This window comes from Phoxinus phoxinus (assembly GCF_949152265.1).
Source record: "Phoxinus phoxinus genome assembly, chromosome: 6".
In the NCBI taxonomy this organism is placed as follows: domain Eukaryota; kingdom Metazoa; phylum Chordata; class Actinopteri; order Cypriniformes; family Leuciscidae; genus Phoxinus; species Phoxinus phoxinus.
Genome location: NC_136881.1, coordinates 19,532,694 through 19,549,979, shown reverse-complemented (window position 1 = coordinate 19,549,979; position 17,286 = coordinate 19,532,694). Strand labels below are relative to the sequence as shown.

At 37.5% G+C, this 17,286-nt stretch overlaps 1 protein-coding gene across 2 annotated transcripts in view; it reads left to right on the top strand.

Moving 5' to 3' along the window:
• Positions 1-9,977: 9,977 nt before the first annotated feature.
• The window catches only part of chst10 (carbohydrate sulfotransferase 10), a 33,523-nt gene continuing 26,214 nt past the window's right edge, over positions 9,978-17,286 (top strand). Inside the window, exon 1 of one of the 2 annotated variants that reach the window (XM_079615973.1) lies at positions 9,978-10,224. The gene's annotated coding sequence lies outside the window, so the exon portion shown is untranslated. The remainder of the gene's footprint in view (positions 10,225-17,286) is intronic. The other variant, XM_079615974.1, reaches the window with a different exon arrangement.

The window sequence follows — 17,286 nt, the reverse complement described above, 5'->3', positions numbered from 1 at the left end:
GATAGGTTGGCCAAGTGACCCAGAAGTAATAGTAAATATAGCCTATCAAAATAAAAGGCAAGCTTTTAGAACGGTCATAATATGCAGCACCAACATTATACCAGAGTAACGTTAGAAGAAGAAAAAAATCAATCAATAAGGCTTATTTACTGTAAACCTGGACCGAAAGAAATATGTTAACAACAGTAGTTTATTACAGTGATTTAATATCGTGCCTATCCACATACACATCACCAGTCACGTTTAATGAGCGCATTTGTTTGGTTCAATACAGTTGGTAATATAGGCCTAGGTTATAACCTAAGAACTTATTGTGTGTGCAGAGTTGTTAGGCTACTGTTAGCGCTATATTATATAATTAAATTAATATTTAATGTGGTTTCCACCATAATGCTGGAAAAATAACAAAATATTCAGACGCCTATTTGTCAACGTAATACGGTGACGCATTGCTGCAACTGTCACATACATATTATTTTTTCCCATCAATTATGTCATTAAAACTACATATTTTTCTCGTAATAACGAGATCTTATGTCGTTAAAAAGACATATTTTCTTGGCCTTATAAGGACATGTGTAGTCATACAAAATATGCTTTTATCCACATAAAATTGATAGCCAATCGTGTCTTTATCATACATCTACGTTCAAAAAGCTGAGGAAATAGCAGCACCCAATGGACATTCATGTTAAAAGATAAAATTCTGTACACACCTTATTAATAGCAGATTTAATTGCACATTAGGCTAAGTGTTTACCTCCCATAGAAAACCCTTATAATAAAGAAAAAGCTTAATGTGGCTTGGCTACTTCAGTGATAAAGATCTAATGCTGTACACACCTTATTAATAAACCATAATATAGAAAAGCAGACGAGCCCAGAATATGAACGCAATGCATTTAATTGTTAAGCGTTTAGAAACCCTTTATTATAAAGAAAATAAAGGTGGCTCTTAACATGTCTTTCTATGGGAGAATGGCATTGCGGTGCAGCAAATCCTTTAAATGGTAGCCTATTCAATGCAAAACAAAAATGAAAAATATAAGTAGAAATTATAAAAAAAATTATTGTGGCATTAATTAGCCCACAAACAACATTTATTATTTTAAATAATATTTTAAATATTAAAATATTTTAAAGCCTAAACAAATTTATTTAAAGAAAAACACCAACGTTGGGTGTTTATCTGTATAGGCTCAGCCACCCTTTTCAAACTGTCGCAAAAAATCCAACAGAATTTGATTTGTTAAACATGAAGAGGACTTATCCGTCTGGCATGGCCGCTCACTCTAACGTTAACCAAGTAAAATATTTGCTATTATTAAGCCGGAGTGTGGAGCGCGCACTGCATGACATGGAGGCGCCGGTGCCATCACTCGCATTTTCCTATCAACAGTGGAAACAACTTAAAATACTCCATCATTTCTGGTCATACAGAAAAGAATAATACATCAGTCGTAACTACTTTTATTTGTGTAAACTCACAAGAACAAGAAAACGTTGTGCTTTTGTAAAATAAAATAATACGAACAGGGCGCACTTTCATGATGTTTGTGAATTGGAGCGCGTCTCAAAAATGAACTGAAAAACAGTGTATAGACAAGCCTCACAGACATGAGAAATATCTATATTTAAAGCTTATAAAAAAATGTCCACCAACGAAAAAAATCCAATCGAAAGCAAATAGGCTACATGGTAGGCTACCATCTGATTATGTAATCCTGTCAGTATGAAAGGCGCATCTAGGCTAAATTACAGCGGAGATTGGAGATATTTTTGCAGGCAGCCTACACTGATTTAGAAAAGACTAGTTCATTAATAAACAATTAAAATGCTTCGTTATTTTTTTCAGACACATTTATTATCATTAGCCTACTTTTGCCCGTGCTTTGTGGCAAAAGTTTTATGCATGCGCTTAAGAGCGGAATATAGGCTATAGCCTACATGCACCCAAGATTGAATATAAATGTGCGATTAGTCCTAATTGCTTAAAGGGGTCATGACATGGGTTTTTTTATTTTATTATTATGTTCCCTTAGGTGCAATTATAGTATTACTATAGTTTTTTTTTACAAAAAACTTTTAAAATGTAGTGATTTATGACCTTTTCCCACCCTGTTTCTCATCCTCTGATTCAAACAGTCTGTTTTGGGGGTGTTTCCCCTTTAAGAGTTCAGTGTTAACGCCCACTGTTATGATTGGCTAACGTCAGTGCCTATGCATCAATTATTAACGCCCCCAGCCAGAATATTTGCGGATTCGGCGTATTTAAAAAGTAGTTTAAAGTTTTAAATACATTACTTACAGTTTGCGTCGTCGTTGTTGAGCCCAGAATAGTCGGCACGGACTTATCTTTGAGCAACAGTTTTCTGGCAAAGGCAGCATCATTTTGGGATTTGTTCTCAAAACAGTCATCCTTCAAATGTATAGAACAAACGCTTAAACTAACACTGCCGTGACTGAGACGTCCGCCAAAAATAAAGTGCATCCATTTTTCCCTGACGACTGGATCTTTTGCAGCGTATTCAAAGATGTTGTTTGTCCACAGCCAGGAACAGCACATCTGCGTGGCATCGTAATTTCCCTGTACACAGACCCACTCGCTGTCCGTCGACTGAACACTTGTGAGGCGCGCAGCGCGCGGGCGCGACAACGATACAAAATGAGCGTAGTTGCCTTGCGCTTAAAGCGTAGTTGTCTTGTGCCGGAGGCGGTCGTATGCAAACGCAGGTACGTCACTTCGTACCGTGACGTCACTTCTTACCATGGATCCAGACCGAGCTGTATTTAGAGCTTGATTAAATAAATGATTCGTTTATAATGGGGAGGACGTCTTAAGCTATGAAACTTGCAGGACGTTTTATTGGTACAAAGACCTCTTATATAACAAAAGATCAAGGCAAATTTGGTTTCTCATGTCATGACCCCTTTAAATGAATGACTACTCTAGAAAAATATTTAGTCTATCTATGGCAACTCTAATCAATAGCCTACATTTAATATTTGACATTATTTAATTAGTAATTAGTATACAGCTCTTTACATAAAATTAGTTGAGTAAGCATAATTAGTTAATGAACTAATAAAATAATAAATTAAGTTTAAATTAAGATACTAACCATATATTTATATATAGCATTGCTTATTCCACCACACAAAGGAATGTTTATAAGGTGACCGTTATACATGTGAAGATTGTAGGCTGTATCTTGAAGATTTTTGTATTGTATTGTATCTTCTGTTATAAAGACGAAGATTTACATTTCGTTAATTTAACAAAATAAGAACACCATGTTGTAAAAACTTTTTTATTTAGCTATGTTTTGTTAGATGTGTTTTGTTTAATTATATCTCTAGGTAATAATATAGAATTCATAGACAATTGGAAAAGTTTTTGGGGCAAACCTGACCTGTTGAAAAGAGATGGTATTCATCCCTCCTGGGATGGTGCTGCTCTTCTCTCTAGTAATTTGGCTCATAGTCTTAGAGATAAAACATGACAATCTGGGCCTCAGGTCAGGAAGCAGACAGACTGGCTTAACCGACCGTCTGCTAGCGGCCTCACGTCACCAAGGTCAGATAAATCCCATCACATAGAGCCTATTTCACCTGGATATCATCATATAGAGACTGTGTCTGTTCCCCGAACTTGGAAATCCAAAAAAACGTTCAAACCCATCTAAGGTTAAAAATTTAATTGATGTTCAACAAATAAAAAACAGATATAATACAAATGAGCAAATGATAAAGCTTGGGTTGCTGAATATTCAATCTCTTACTTCAAAAGCGCTAATAGTTAATGATATGATTACAGATTATAACCTAGATGTGCTGTGTTTAACAGAAACCTGGCTAAAACCAAACGATTACATTGCTTTAAAGGAACACTCCGACTTTTTTGGACTTTAGCCTATTCAACTTATCCCCCAGAGTTAGATAAGTCCATACATACCTTTTTCATCTCCGTGCGTGCTATAAGTCTGTTTGACGCACCCACCGCTAGCCTAGCTTAGCACAAAGACTGGATGTAAATGGTTGCAGCTAGCATACTAATCCAAATAAGTGTTAAAATAAAGCAAACATTTTCCTATTTACATGTTGTGATTTGTATAGTCACAGAGTGTACAAAAAACAAAGTCACATGAGACACAGACATATTTTAACCGTATAAATACTGGGAACTATATTCTCAGAAGGCAAAGCACTGCTACTTGGGCGGAGTGATAACCGCAGCACCTGAGACGCGCCATGGTGAGGAGCAGAGAGTTCTTTCAGAGCGCGTCTCAGGTGCTGCGCCCAAGTAGCAGTGCTTCCGCCTTCAGAGAATACAGTTCCCAGTATTTATACGGTTAAAATATGTCTGTGTCTCATGTGACTTTGTTTTTTGTACACTCTGTGACTATACAAATCACAACATGTAAATAGGAAAATGTTTGCGTTATTTTGTCACTTATTTGGATTAGTATGCTAGCTGCAACCATTTACATCCAGTCTTTGTGCTAAGCTAGGCTAGCGGTGGGTGCGTCAAACAGACTTATAGCACGCACGGAGATGAAAAAGGTATGTATGGACTTATCTAACTCTGGGGGATAAGTTAAATAGGCTAAAGTCCCAAAAAGTCGGAGTGTTCCTTTAAATGAGTCAACCCCACAAGATTACGGTTATAAACATGAACCTCGTCTGAAACGCAGTGTTGCTGTAATTTATAGTAATATTTTCAAAACCACTAAGAAATCTAGTTGTAAATATAATTATTTTGAAGTGTTGGTGCTTAATGTAAAAAATATATAGTGTAAATGATAAATCACGTTTGAAAATTCTGCTGGCTACTACAGGCCACCAGGGTACCATACAGACTTTATCAAAGAATTTGCTGACTTTCTATCTGAATTAGTATTGGCTGCAGATAAAGTACTTATTGTTGGTGATTTTAATATACACATTGATAATGAAAAAGATGCATTGGGATTGGCATTTGAAGACATTGTAAACTCAATTGGAGTTAGACAACACGTGTCAGGACCTACTCATTGCCGTAATCATACTCTAGATCTAATATTATCACATGGAATAGATGTTGATGCCATTGAAATACTGCAGCAGAGCGATGACATCTCAGATCATTATCTAGTCTCATGTAAATTACATTTAGCCAAGGCTGCAAAGCCGACTCCGTGTTATAAATATGTTAGACCTATCACTTCTGCCATTAAAGATTGCTTTATGAATAATCTTCCTAATACGTTTCATCATCTCAACATCCCGGATAGCTTAGAAGAACTTGATATTATAACAGAAACTTTTAACTCTCTCTTTTCCAGCACTTTAGACACAGTTGCTCCGTTGCGCTTAAAGAAGATTAAAGAACATAGTCCAACGCCGTGGCACAACGAGCACACTCAGGCCCTTAAGAGAGCAGCCAGAAAAACGGAGCGCAACTGGAAGAAAACAAAACTAGAGGTGTTTCGGATTTCATGGAAGGAGAGCTCAATTGCTTACAGAGAGGCTTTAAAAGCTGCTAGATCTGCTTATTTTTCAACCCTATTAGAAGAAAATAAACATAATCCTAGGTATTTATTTGAAACAGTGGCTAAACTAACGAAAAAGAAAGCTTCAAGCCCAGAAGTTTCCAAGAAACACAGCAGTAATGACTTTATGAACTTCTTCACTTATAAGATCGATAATATCAGGGACAGAATTATAACTATGCAACCGTCTAATACAGTATCGCATCAGGAAGTGCATTGTAGTCTCTCTGAGGGAAAATTTGATTCATTCATTGTTATAGGAGAGGAAGAATTTTGCAAACTCGTCAAATCATCTAAATCGACAACGTGTATGTTAGACCCTATACCGACTAAGCTGCTGAAAGAGATGCTTCCAGATGTCATAGATCCTCTTCTTAATATCATTAATTCACCTTTGTCTCTAGGATACGTACCAAAAACCTTTAAGCTAGCTATGATTAAACCGCTTGTTAAAAAACAGCAACTTGATCCTACAAAACTAGTCAATTACAGGCCGATCTCTAATCTGCCATTTCTGTCAAAGATATTAGAAAAAGCAGTATCCTCACAACTGTGTTCTTTTCTTGAAATCTGCGAGGATTTTCAGTCCGGATTTAGACCGTACCATAGTACCGAGACAGCTCTCGTTAAAGTCACAAATGATTTGCTCTTATCATCCGATCGTGGTTGTATCTCTCTATTAGTATTACTTGATCTTAGTGCTGCATTTGACACCATTGACCACAACATCCTTTTAAATAGACTCGAACATTATGTTGGCATTAGTGGAATTGCACTAGCATGGTTTAAATCATACTTATCTGACCGTTATCAGTTTGTAGCAGTAAATGAAGAGATGTCTTATCAATCACAAGTTCAGTATGGCGTACCACAAGGCTCAGTACTAGGACCGCTGCTGTTCACTCTGTATATGCTACCATTAGGAGATATCATTAGGAAACATGGAATTAGCTTTTACTGTTATGCCGATGATACTCAGCTGTATATTTCGAAACCTACCAATTCACAAAATTAACGGAATGCATAGCTGATATAAAAAATTGGATGACTAGTAATTTCCTACTACTAAATTCAGAAAAAACAGAGATTCTAATTATTGGACAAAAAACTTCCACACGTAATAACCTAGAATACTGTCTAACACTTGATGGCTGCTCTGTTAAGTCTTCGTCGTCGGTTAGGAACCTGGGTGTGCTCTTTGATAACAATCTTTCATTTGAAAGTCATGTGTCTAGTATCTGTAAAACCGCTTTCTTCCATCTTAAAAATAAATCTAAATTACGTCATATGCTCTCAATGAATAATGCAGAACAATTAGTTCATGCGTTTATGACCTCAAGGCTAGATTATTGTAATGCTATACTCGGTGGTTGCACTGCACGCTTAATAAACAAACTACAGCTGGTCCAAAACGCAGCAGCTCGAGTTCTTACCAGAACCAGGAAGTATGACCATATTAGCCCCGTTCTGTCAACACTGCATTGGCTGCCTATTAAACATTGTATACATTTTAAAATATTGCTGATCACTTACAAAGCACTAAATGGTTTAGCTCCACAGTACTTGAGCGAGCTCTTAATACATTATAGTCTTTCACGTCTACTGCGATCTCAAAATTCCGGCCAGTTAATAATACCTAGAATATCAAAATCGACTGCTGGCGGTAGATCCTTTTCCTATTTAGCACCAAAACTTTGGAACAGTCTTCCTAACATTGTCCGGGAAGCAGACACACTCTGTCAGTTCAAATCTAGACTAAAAACACATCTCTTCAGCCTAGCATACACATAACACATTATAGACTTCTATAATTTAATGTTAGGCTGCATAGTTTAGAACAGCCGGGACCGGGAACACTTCCTGTAAATCCTGATGTACTTGGTACATCATAAGAAGGATGGCGTCTACGCTAATATTAGTCTCTCTGTCTATCCCGAAGTTTACCGCTGTACATCGGAACCAGGCCGGATCCAGATCTGATGAAGGACCAGCGCCAGGACACGACGACACCGCTGACCTGAAGTGTCAACCAGTCCCTCCTCCTCTCCACTCCGACTTCAACCAACCGGAACTGGACAAATACTCTGATTCATTCTGAACTTCTGACCTGTAATGCTCCGGAATCATAATCATACACTGTTCACTCATTGGCCAGAGGAGAACTGGCCCCAGACTGAGCCTGGGTTCTCCCAAGTTTTTTTTTCTCCATTCTGTCAACTGATGGAGTTTTGGTTCCTTGCCGCTGTTGCCTTACCTTCTGGCTTGCTTAGTTGGGGACATTTAATATTCAACAATATTATAGATCTGCCTTAAAGGTGGATGATGATGAAATTGTTTTTTGTATTATTTTCATGTTATCACTGTGAAGCTGCTTTGATACAATCTGTATTGTAAAAAGCGCTATATAAATAAAGGTGACTTGACTTGACTTGACTAGGTAATGAAGATAGCCTATTAACAAAAATACATTTTATAATATATTATATAAAAAAAACGTATAGGCCTATATAAAATAGCCAATATAAAAAAAAAAATGGCGTCATTGATTAATTTTGCCTGATTGGGGGCTGCTACTATTTGCTTAAGCTTTTTGAACGTAGAAGAATGATAAAGGCGTGATAGGCTATTGGTTTTATGTGGATAAAGGCATATTTTGTATGACTACACATGCCCTTATAAGGCCAAGAAAATATGTCGTTTTAACGACATAACATCTCGTTATTACGAGAAAAAGATGTAGTTTTAAAAACATAAGATCTCGTTATTACGACATAATTGAGGGGGAACAATTATAGGCTTGTTTGAGATGCGCCGCCTGAAATGTATACGAGAGTAGGCGGCTGCAGTGATGGGAGGAGTGAAAAAAGTGCAGGCAAGCCGGACAGATCTCTCTTCTCGTAGTGGATCAGACACCTATGAGATCAAAGGCGAATATCGAGTGATTCACGCTCGTGCACGTGTAGCTAATAAACTGGATGCAATTTAAGTTCTGTAGCTTTTATAAGAAAATAAATATAATGACCAAGACACTCAAAGTTGTTGTTATTACATACCAAAGACGTGTTTATCAATCATTTTTTACTTTAATTACATATGTTTTATATATATTTTTTAATAAATATGACAACAACCAAATAACCCATATAGAGATCACACTGTCAGAGAGTTTGGGAATACTCACATAATTTATACACATAAAAACATGAAATCAGAGTTTTAAATTCAAACATTTCAAAAGAGAACAATACATCACGGTTGTTTAAACCAATGAGCTGTGTCGCCAAGCTGTGTCGTCAGCAAGTCGTTTCCCATCATGCTTTTGATCAGCGCAGTCGGTCGAGAGCAACTGCAGAATCCGACATGTCCGCCTTGCTCTCGCAAGATTTTTGGATATATGTCAGCATGACATCAGAGCAAGGCGGACCGCACTCGGACACTTTTCTAACCGGCATGCTAATGTTAATGCCGGTGATCGGTTCTGCGCAGATTATGCTCATCTCAAACAAGCCTATGTATGTGGCAGAAATGCGTCACCGTACTACGGTGACAAATAGGCGTCTGAATATTTTGTTATTTTTCCACCATTACGGTGGAAACCACATTAAATATTAATTTAATTATATAATATAGCGCTAACAGTAACAACTCTGCACAAACAATAAGTTCTTAGGTTAACCTATATTACCAACTGTATTAAACCAATGCGCTCATTAAACGTGACTGGCGATGTTGTACGTGGATAGGCACGATATTAAATCACTGTAATAAACTACTGTTGCTAACATATTTCTTTCGGTCCAGGTTTATATAAGCCTATTTATTTATTGATTTTTCTTCTTCTAACGTTACTCTGGTATAACGTTGGTGCTGCATGTTATGACCGTTCTAAAAGCTTGCCTTTTATTTTGATAGGCTATATTTACTATTACTTCCGGGTCACTTGGCCAACCTATCTTTCTTTTAAGGTAGTTTTTCAAACGGAGAAATTAAAAAAGGAATTTCAAAAAAACTAAATTGGACTTGGATTCAGAAACCAAAAACGGGAGAACGGCTCTTTTTTTACTGTTTCTTTGTTTTTGGTTTGAAACGACAAACGAAAATAAGGTGGTTTCTCGAAAACAAACTATCAAAACGTACACAGACATTTGAAAAGCTTTTTTTGTGAGCTTTGACAATTCCTTATTAAAATAAATATTTATTTTAACTATCTAACTATTGAGATTTTAAGTAACAGAGAACAACTAAGTATCTACTACTTTTTTGTACAACATACATCATAAACCACTGAAATCAGTTGAAAAAATGTAAACGTTATTTAGTTTTTATCCAGAAAAACCGCAGCTCCCCTGTTTACTGCATTTGTTTAGCCTACAGCGCAGTCTTGCCCTGAGCAATATGGCGGACGCGTTGACGTATTTATTATGTCTATGCTCAAGCCTATCGTCTATGCGCCGAAGTTGTTTCCGCGTCAGAGGGGTAGCGCCAGAGCGCGCACTGTAATTACGTCAGCGTCCACTATTCTCTCATCTGTTATGTTTTCATATGACATTATGTGCCATTCAGAGTACAGTTAATGTTAACGAGTGACTGATTGCGGACGCAGCTAATGTTCAGCAGAATACAGCATCCGAATTTCCCTAGGAACCCCGACAACAGGAGATGACAGAAGACACAGAAGATGTCCATTGAAAAGGTTTGTTTAGAATGTGTAACTGTACATAGCCAGGCAATGACTCTGTGTGAGGTGGGACGCTTCTGATATCGTTCCTCGTTCAGTTTCTCTGATTTAATCTTAAAAACTGATATTCGTTGCATTAACTCGCTGGTGGTTATAACGTTAGTTAGCGAGGCCTTTGAGTATAGTTTGGGTATCAAGTTTACTCTTACTGAACAGTGAAACTGTTACAGATAGCAGCAGACTATTGGCTGCCACTGTTATTATTAAAGGGGAAAAAATAATGAAAAGACTGACCTCAAGAAAATCATTTATTATGTGTTTAAATGGGTAGCAATAATTGTAGTAAATATGGCATTTAGGCGAAAACTATGGTCCACAAATCAGTCCACAGAAGATGTCTTCTTTTAAATGGTTCTCCAAAAAAGGAAAATTCTGTAGTCACCCACGTATTTCTTCAAACTTGTAGACTATATGACACAAGGCTATTTGAAGAATTTTCCAGCTGTTTTTGTCAAAGTTTCAAGCTGATAAATGGACGGATGAATAAACGTATTAAGTGTTTACCATGGTTACATGTACTAACGTTATATAGAATACTGTCTAAAATTAAGAATGGTTAACAATTTCAGTGGTGTGTGGTGGTGTTTTCTGGGCCGACCCTGACCAATTTGCTGCCCTAGGCAAGATTTCTGCCCTAGGCCCATTTCACCCTTGTATTCTTGATTATTTAGCATAGCCTATATATATATATAAATAATACTCATAAACACAATGGCAGGGTGAAATGGGGGTGGTGATATATCTAGCCTATTACACATTACAGCCTAAACACAAATAGCAAGAGCATTACATCTAGCCTTCAAGTCAAGTCCCCTTTATTTTTTATAGTGCTTTTTACAATACTCAAGGCAGCTTTACAATGATAACAGGAAAATGATGCAACAAAGTTTGCTTCTCCTGTACAGCAGATCTAGAAGAAAATAGTGTCATAGTCCAGCTTAAGTAAGTTCAGTGTTGGTTTATTTTTGTTGTAAAAAAGTTATTGATTTAGGGGTAAGCCCACTTTCAACTTTGAAGTCAAGTTTGAAGTCAAGTCATTTTTTTCTGCTCCTTATTTTAACCAATCCAGTGATTTGTTACTTCCCTGACATTTTTTATTGCATGTTAAACACATTTGGCAATGTGAGGGGGACCTCAAACAAAGACACCCAAAACCTTTGGTGTTTCTGGACCTTTCAGAAATCCACACATTTCTGCAATTTTCAGCCATTCTTTTGGTAACTACATTGATATTATGTCAAATAAGAGATACATGTATTATTATTTTTTTGTATGAACAAATAATAATTCATAATTTTATATAATTTTCCTTTAAATGAAAAGATGAGTTTTATTAGCTTGCGCTCAAACCTAATCTCAAGGTCAAACCATTAGCCTTACTGGAAGATAGACTGCCAAAGAATTAAGCATGTGAACTACAAACACTAAATATTTTGTGATTTATTTTACATTCATTTACAAATAAATACATCATAAATTGTTTTGTAGGGAAGATTATTTTCATAAATTAACTTTTTTTTAAAGATGGGCTTAAATGGTACAGCGCCATAAAACGCATGCAAACTAGAGCCAACACAAGCTAACCTTGAATGAACTAGGGCTGCAACAACTAATCGATAAAATCGATAATAATCGATTATGAAAATCGTTGTCAATGAATGTCATTATCGATTAGTTGGTCTGCTCACGTGACGGGGAGCGTGTATTGATGACGCCACTTTCATGACAACACAGTCACACGTGAAATGGCAGAGAGTACAGATCAATCGGCGGCAGAAAAAAGTGTGCGCCACAAGTCTAAGGCATGGGAGCATTTTACATTAAATGCAGCAAAGAAGAGTGTAACCTGCAAGTTATGCAAAGCTGAGCTTGTGTGGCATGGTGGCAAGTACCACAGTGATGCACGAACACATGAAATGGAAACACGTTGGTGTCACGGATGAAGGTGAAACATCAGCACGGTAAGCAAAAACTATATCCTCATATGAAGGTGCGAAAATGGTATAGTCTAGTTTAATTCAATGCTACTGTGTAAACAGCTTTGTTTACTTTTACTAACTTCGGGACAGTCACACTAGATCTATTTTGTCCCGAGCGTCAGGTTGCACAATCAGTTTGCTCGCAACATAAGTGATGGATTAAAATAGCGCTACCGCAGAAATAGGTTAAATTAAATGGTGATTACAAAGTGAAGCACTAAATATAAAGGCAGTTAATAACAGCAGCAGTAAAAGATAAGTTTTTTAGTCACTGTATTCAGTGGTTTTCAGCGGTGTGCACTAATGCATAATTTTTCCTGTCATTTTAATCAAGCCTGTTAGCTTGCTGCATACCTCCATTCCGCTCTCTTTTTATAGCATTTGTCTACTATTAAGTTTTAATTGTTTTTCAAACGCGATCTACTGTGGCTCTACTACGTTCACACGCTTGATTTCATTCTTTCTATATTTAATTTATCAATATATCCTTATAATTCATTTAATTTTAAATAAAAATTAAATGATATATTTGAGATGTTTTTGGTTTATATCTTCACATCTGAACAACATGTCTGTTTAAAAATTATGTTAAAACATAATATGTTGTGTGTATATATATATATATATATATATATATATATATATATATATTACATTAATCATGGTTGTCAACTTGCCATCAGCAATTATCATTAAAAACAATGCAAATATTGATTTACACATAAATTGTTTCTCCTTGCATACTCAAATGCAGTTTTTGTTTTGTTTGTTTTTGCAGAAAGAAACAGCTCACCATGAGTGAATTTGTTCAGAGGAGAAATCCCCCATGCACTCATCAACAAGCAGCCATTGTAACAGATGCCATACTTAAAGGAACACTCCGACTTTTTGGGACTTTAGCCTATTCACCTTATCCCCCAGAGTTAGATAAGTCCATACATACCTTTTTCATCTCCGTGCGTGCTATAAGCCTGTTTGACGCACCCACCGCTAGCCTAGCTTAGCACAAAGACTGGATGTAAATGGTTGCAGCTAGCATACTAATCCAAATAAGTGACAAAATAACGCAAACATTTTCCTATTTACATGTTGTGATTTGTATAGTCACAGAGTGTACAAAAAACAAAGTCACATGAGACACAGACATATTTTAACCGTATAAATACTGGGAACTGTATTCTCTGAAGGCGAAGCACTGCTACTTGGGCGGAGTGATAACCGCAGCACCTGAGACGCGCCGTTGGTTTTGTTGACAGAAGAAACAACGCCGCGTCTCAGGTGCTGCGGTTATCACTCCACCCAAGTAGCAGTGCTTCAAAAAGACCCCAAAAGTTGGAGTGTTCCTTTAATATGTTGGTAACTGACATGCGGCCAATGTCAATGGTGGAAGATGAAGGATTAAAAAAAATGGTCAGCATACTCAACCCAGGATACATTCTTCCCTTAAGGACCCACTTCACAAAATTAATGGAGAGGAAGTACCAGGAGGCATTCCAAAAAATTAAGAGTGCTATAAACACCACCAACAGCAGAATGGCTTTAAAGGGATAGTTCACTTTAAAATGAAAATTCTGTCATCATATACTCATCCTCAAGTTGTTTCAAACCTGTATGACTTTCTTTCTTCTGCTGAACACAAATGAAGTTATTTTGATAAATGTCAGTAACCAAACAGTTACCAGGTCCCATTGACTTCCGTAATAGGAAAAAAAAATACTATGGAAGTCAATGAGACCTGGTAACTGTTTTGTTACTGACATTTTTTTTTTAAATATCTTCCTTTGTGTTCAGCACAAGAAAGAAATTCATACAGGTTTGAAACAACTTGAGGGTGAGTATATCATGACAGAATTTTCATTTTAAAGTGAACTATCCCTTTAACTACTGATATATGGACAAGTGTTGCCACTGAAGCTTACCTTGGCATTACATGCCATTACATTGGGAATGACTGGAAGATGACATCTGTCTGCCTTACCACCATGCCACTCGAAGACAGACATACCGCAAACAACATTGCAGAGTGGTTGGAAGAAGTAGCAGTCAAGTTTGAAATCCCTTCTGAGAAAATTTGTGCCATTGTACATGACAATAGTGCGAACATTGTGGCTGCTGCAAAATTACTGGAAGAGAAACATGGGTGGACCAGTATACACTGCACTGGCCACACCTTGCAGTTGGTGATTAATGCTGCATAAAAGAACACAGGCATTCAAAGAGCTGTTGGAGCTGCAAGATGTCTTGTGGTGCATTTAAAAAAAAGAGGTCTAGCCTGCAGCAAGCTGAAAGACAAACAGAAACAAATGGGCACACCTGAGCATAAGCTTGTTCAGGATGTAATTACAAGATGGAACAGTACATTCTACATGATTAGCAGACTGATTGAACAGAGGTGGCCTGTAACTGCAACTCTATCTGACCCATCCCTCACTCACAGAGGCAAACGCTATCTTGACTTGAAACCAGACCGGTGGAGTCTGCTTGAAGAGCTTTCCACTGCTCTTAAGCCTTTTGAATGTGCCACTGTTTTTATGACTGGGCAGGAATATATAACAGTCTCTTTATTGCCTCCACTTGTGAAAGGGCTCTTGAAGTCCACCGAAGGTGCTGCCTATGATTCAGCTTCAGTGAAGTCCTTCCAAGTCACAGCAGTTGAGCAGCTTCAAAACAGATGGAAAGAAACACTCTTTGATCAGGTAGATAATCCTGTGATTCTCTCCTCTGTTCTGGACCCAAGATTCAGAAGACTGAAATTTCTGTCACCTGACAAATTATAACTGCAGCAGATGGTGCAGCAGCAAATTACCACTTCAACCATAAGAACCGTAGCTGAACCTTCAACATCTTTGCTTGACTCACTCCTTGAGTCTGGAGGCAGCAGTGACGAAGAGAGCAGAGAGGAGAAAGCTGAGGAGGACCTCAACACTCAAATAAGAAATGAAGTCCTGGCTTGCTTTGTTGAGAGGCCCCTAGCCAAGGAAGAAAATCCTTTGGATTGGTGGAGAGATAATAAAGATAAATATCCCACCTTGGCAAAATTAGCTAAATCCTACTTGTGTGTCCCAAGCATCTCAACACCATCTGAGCGTCTGTTCTCTGCTGCAGGTAACATAGCTTGCAAAAAGAGAGCCAGCCTCAGCCCGGATTATGTGGACATGCTGACATTTTTGCATTCCAATTCAAAGTTTTTGGAAGAGTGAATAAGAAACATGTTCTTATGAACAACACTGAACAGTGACAGTTTTCCTCTTCTTCTGCATTCTACCTCAGTATCAAACAGTAAATTTTTTTGTTTGTTTGTTTATATGGGGTGTGCATTGGCACTGCCCTCACAATTCGATTCGATTACGATTCACCAGGTAACGATTCGATTCAATTCGATTCTACGATGCATTGCATCAAAATTCTACTGCACACAACAAGGCAAATTTTTCATCAGTCATGAGGCAATACAAGCAGTCATGTATTGAACAACATATTTTATTGGCTGCTATGTGTATTATCACTCTCCTGTATCTTTGACATAAATGTCATTAAACAAAATAAAATTGAATGGTACAGGGTATTGGATATGGCATTTTCAAACCTGAAAAAGAAAACATAAATCACTGCTTTCTAGGGCTGTAATCTCCCAGTCTATTAGTCGATTATTGGCTTGACCAAAATTAAGATTTTTTGCCGCGTTCATTTCATCAGTTTTGCCGTGTTCATTTCATCAGGTGGAAAGCACTAATTATTAAATGGGGGTGTTTTCAGAGCACCCCTGTTTCACAGGTAACAGTCTGTCTTCAGAACACCCCCCTTGTTTTCACTTCTTTTGGATTAGCCCAACCCACCGGAGAAGAGAGACAGATTGAAGAAGGCTACTAGAAGGTTTGCTGAATATTATTTATTTAATTGAGAGCGTTTAATTCATAGTCAGTCCTCCTCTACCATGTCAACAAAGACATCGGTAGTGTAGCAGCATTTTTTTTTTTTTAGAAGACGGGAAAAGGTTTGTAGTTTTATTTTTCAGTTATGCACTTTATTTCGTTTTTGCTCTTGATCTGGTTTGTTTAATAAATATTTTTTATTTTATTAAAATGGATGTGCCTTTTGTGTTTAAGAGTAAAAGCTTTATGTTAATAGTCTATTCGTGTCTCAGCCGTGAAGCTGCGCTCCTGTGTTAAGCATCATCTTGTCTAGTTTCCCATTAACTTCATAGAATCTGAAATGTGCCCAGATGTCCGCTTTTCCAAGCTTTGGTCAACTTAAAGCTGCAGTCCGGCACTTTTTTGGGTTTAAAAATATCAAAAAATACATTTTTGAAAAAAAACGTAACCAGACAGTGTTCAAAACGATCTGCTTGCCTTACCTCGATTCAAAACGGTAAGCTTGTAATAATGATTTTAATTCTAGTGGTACTGGTGGATTTCCGCGGGAATTTCGAGCATGTCTTTGCGTCATTACGTCACTTCTGTACACATAGAGAAGGAGTCTCGGCTAGTCGGCTATTATAGCGTGTGTGGATGATGGTGGAGATTTAGCTTAGCACTTGGTATGGCGGATCCCGAAAGTTTAAAGCGACAATCACGAGTGACAACTGGAGATTCACCAGTTGTAAAACCCAAAGACTTCGGACTTCAGAAAAAATATATTTTTCACGTTTTGACGTGATATAAGCAATCGTTAGATTTAATCAGCATGCTATAGCTACTGCAATGCTTCCCCCCACCCCCCGAATTTGGTCAGAACAAAAGTGAATGTTACTTACTTGTTCAGATGACATTTTTCGATGAAAATTCTAATGTTGACACTTTCAAAAAGTATACTCTGAGATTGCTGATGACAGTACAGTATCCACAGCGACGCGGCAGCGACAGGTTCTCCTCAATACATTGTGTTCATCCGTGCTGTTTCATGCCGATTTACTACCCACGCACAGTTAATAATTCCGCGAATAACTGCAATTGCAGATTTTGAACAGAGATGGCGACAAAGAGGAAAAACGACGGACTGCAGCTTTAAACAGTGACATAATCGATTATTGCACTTTGCC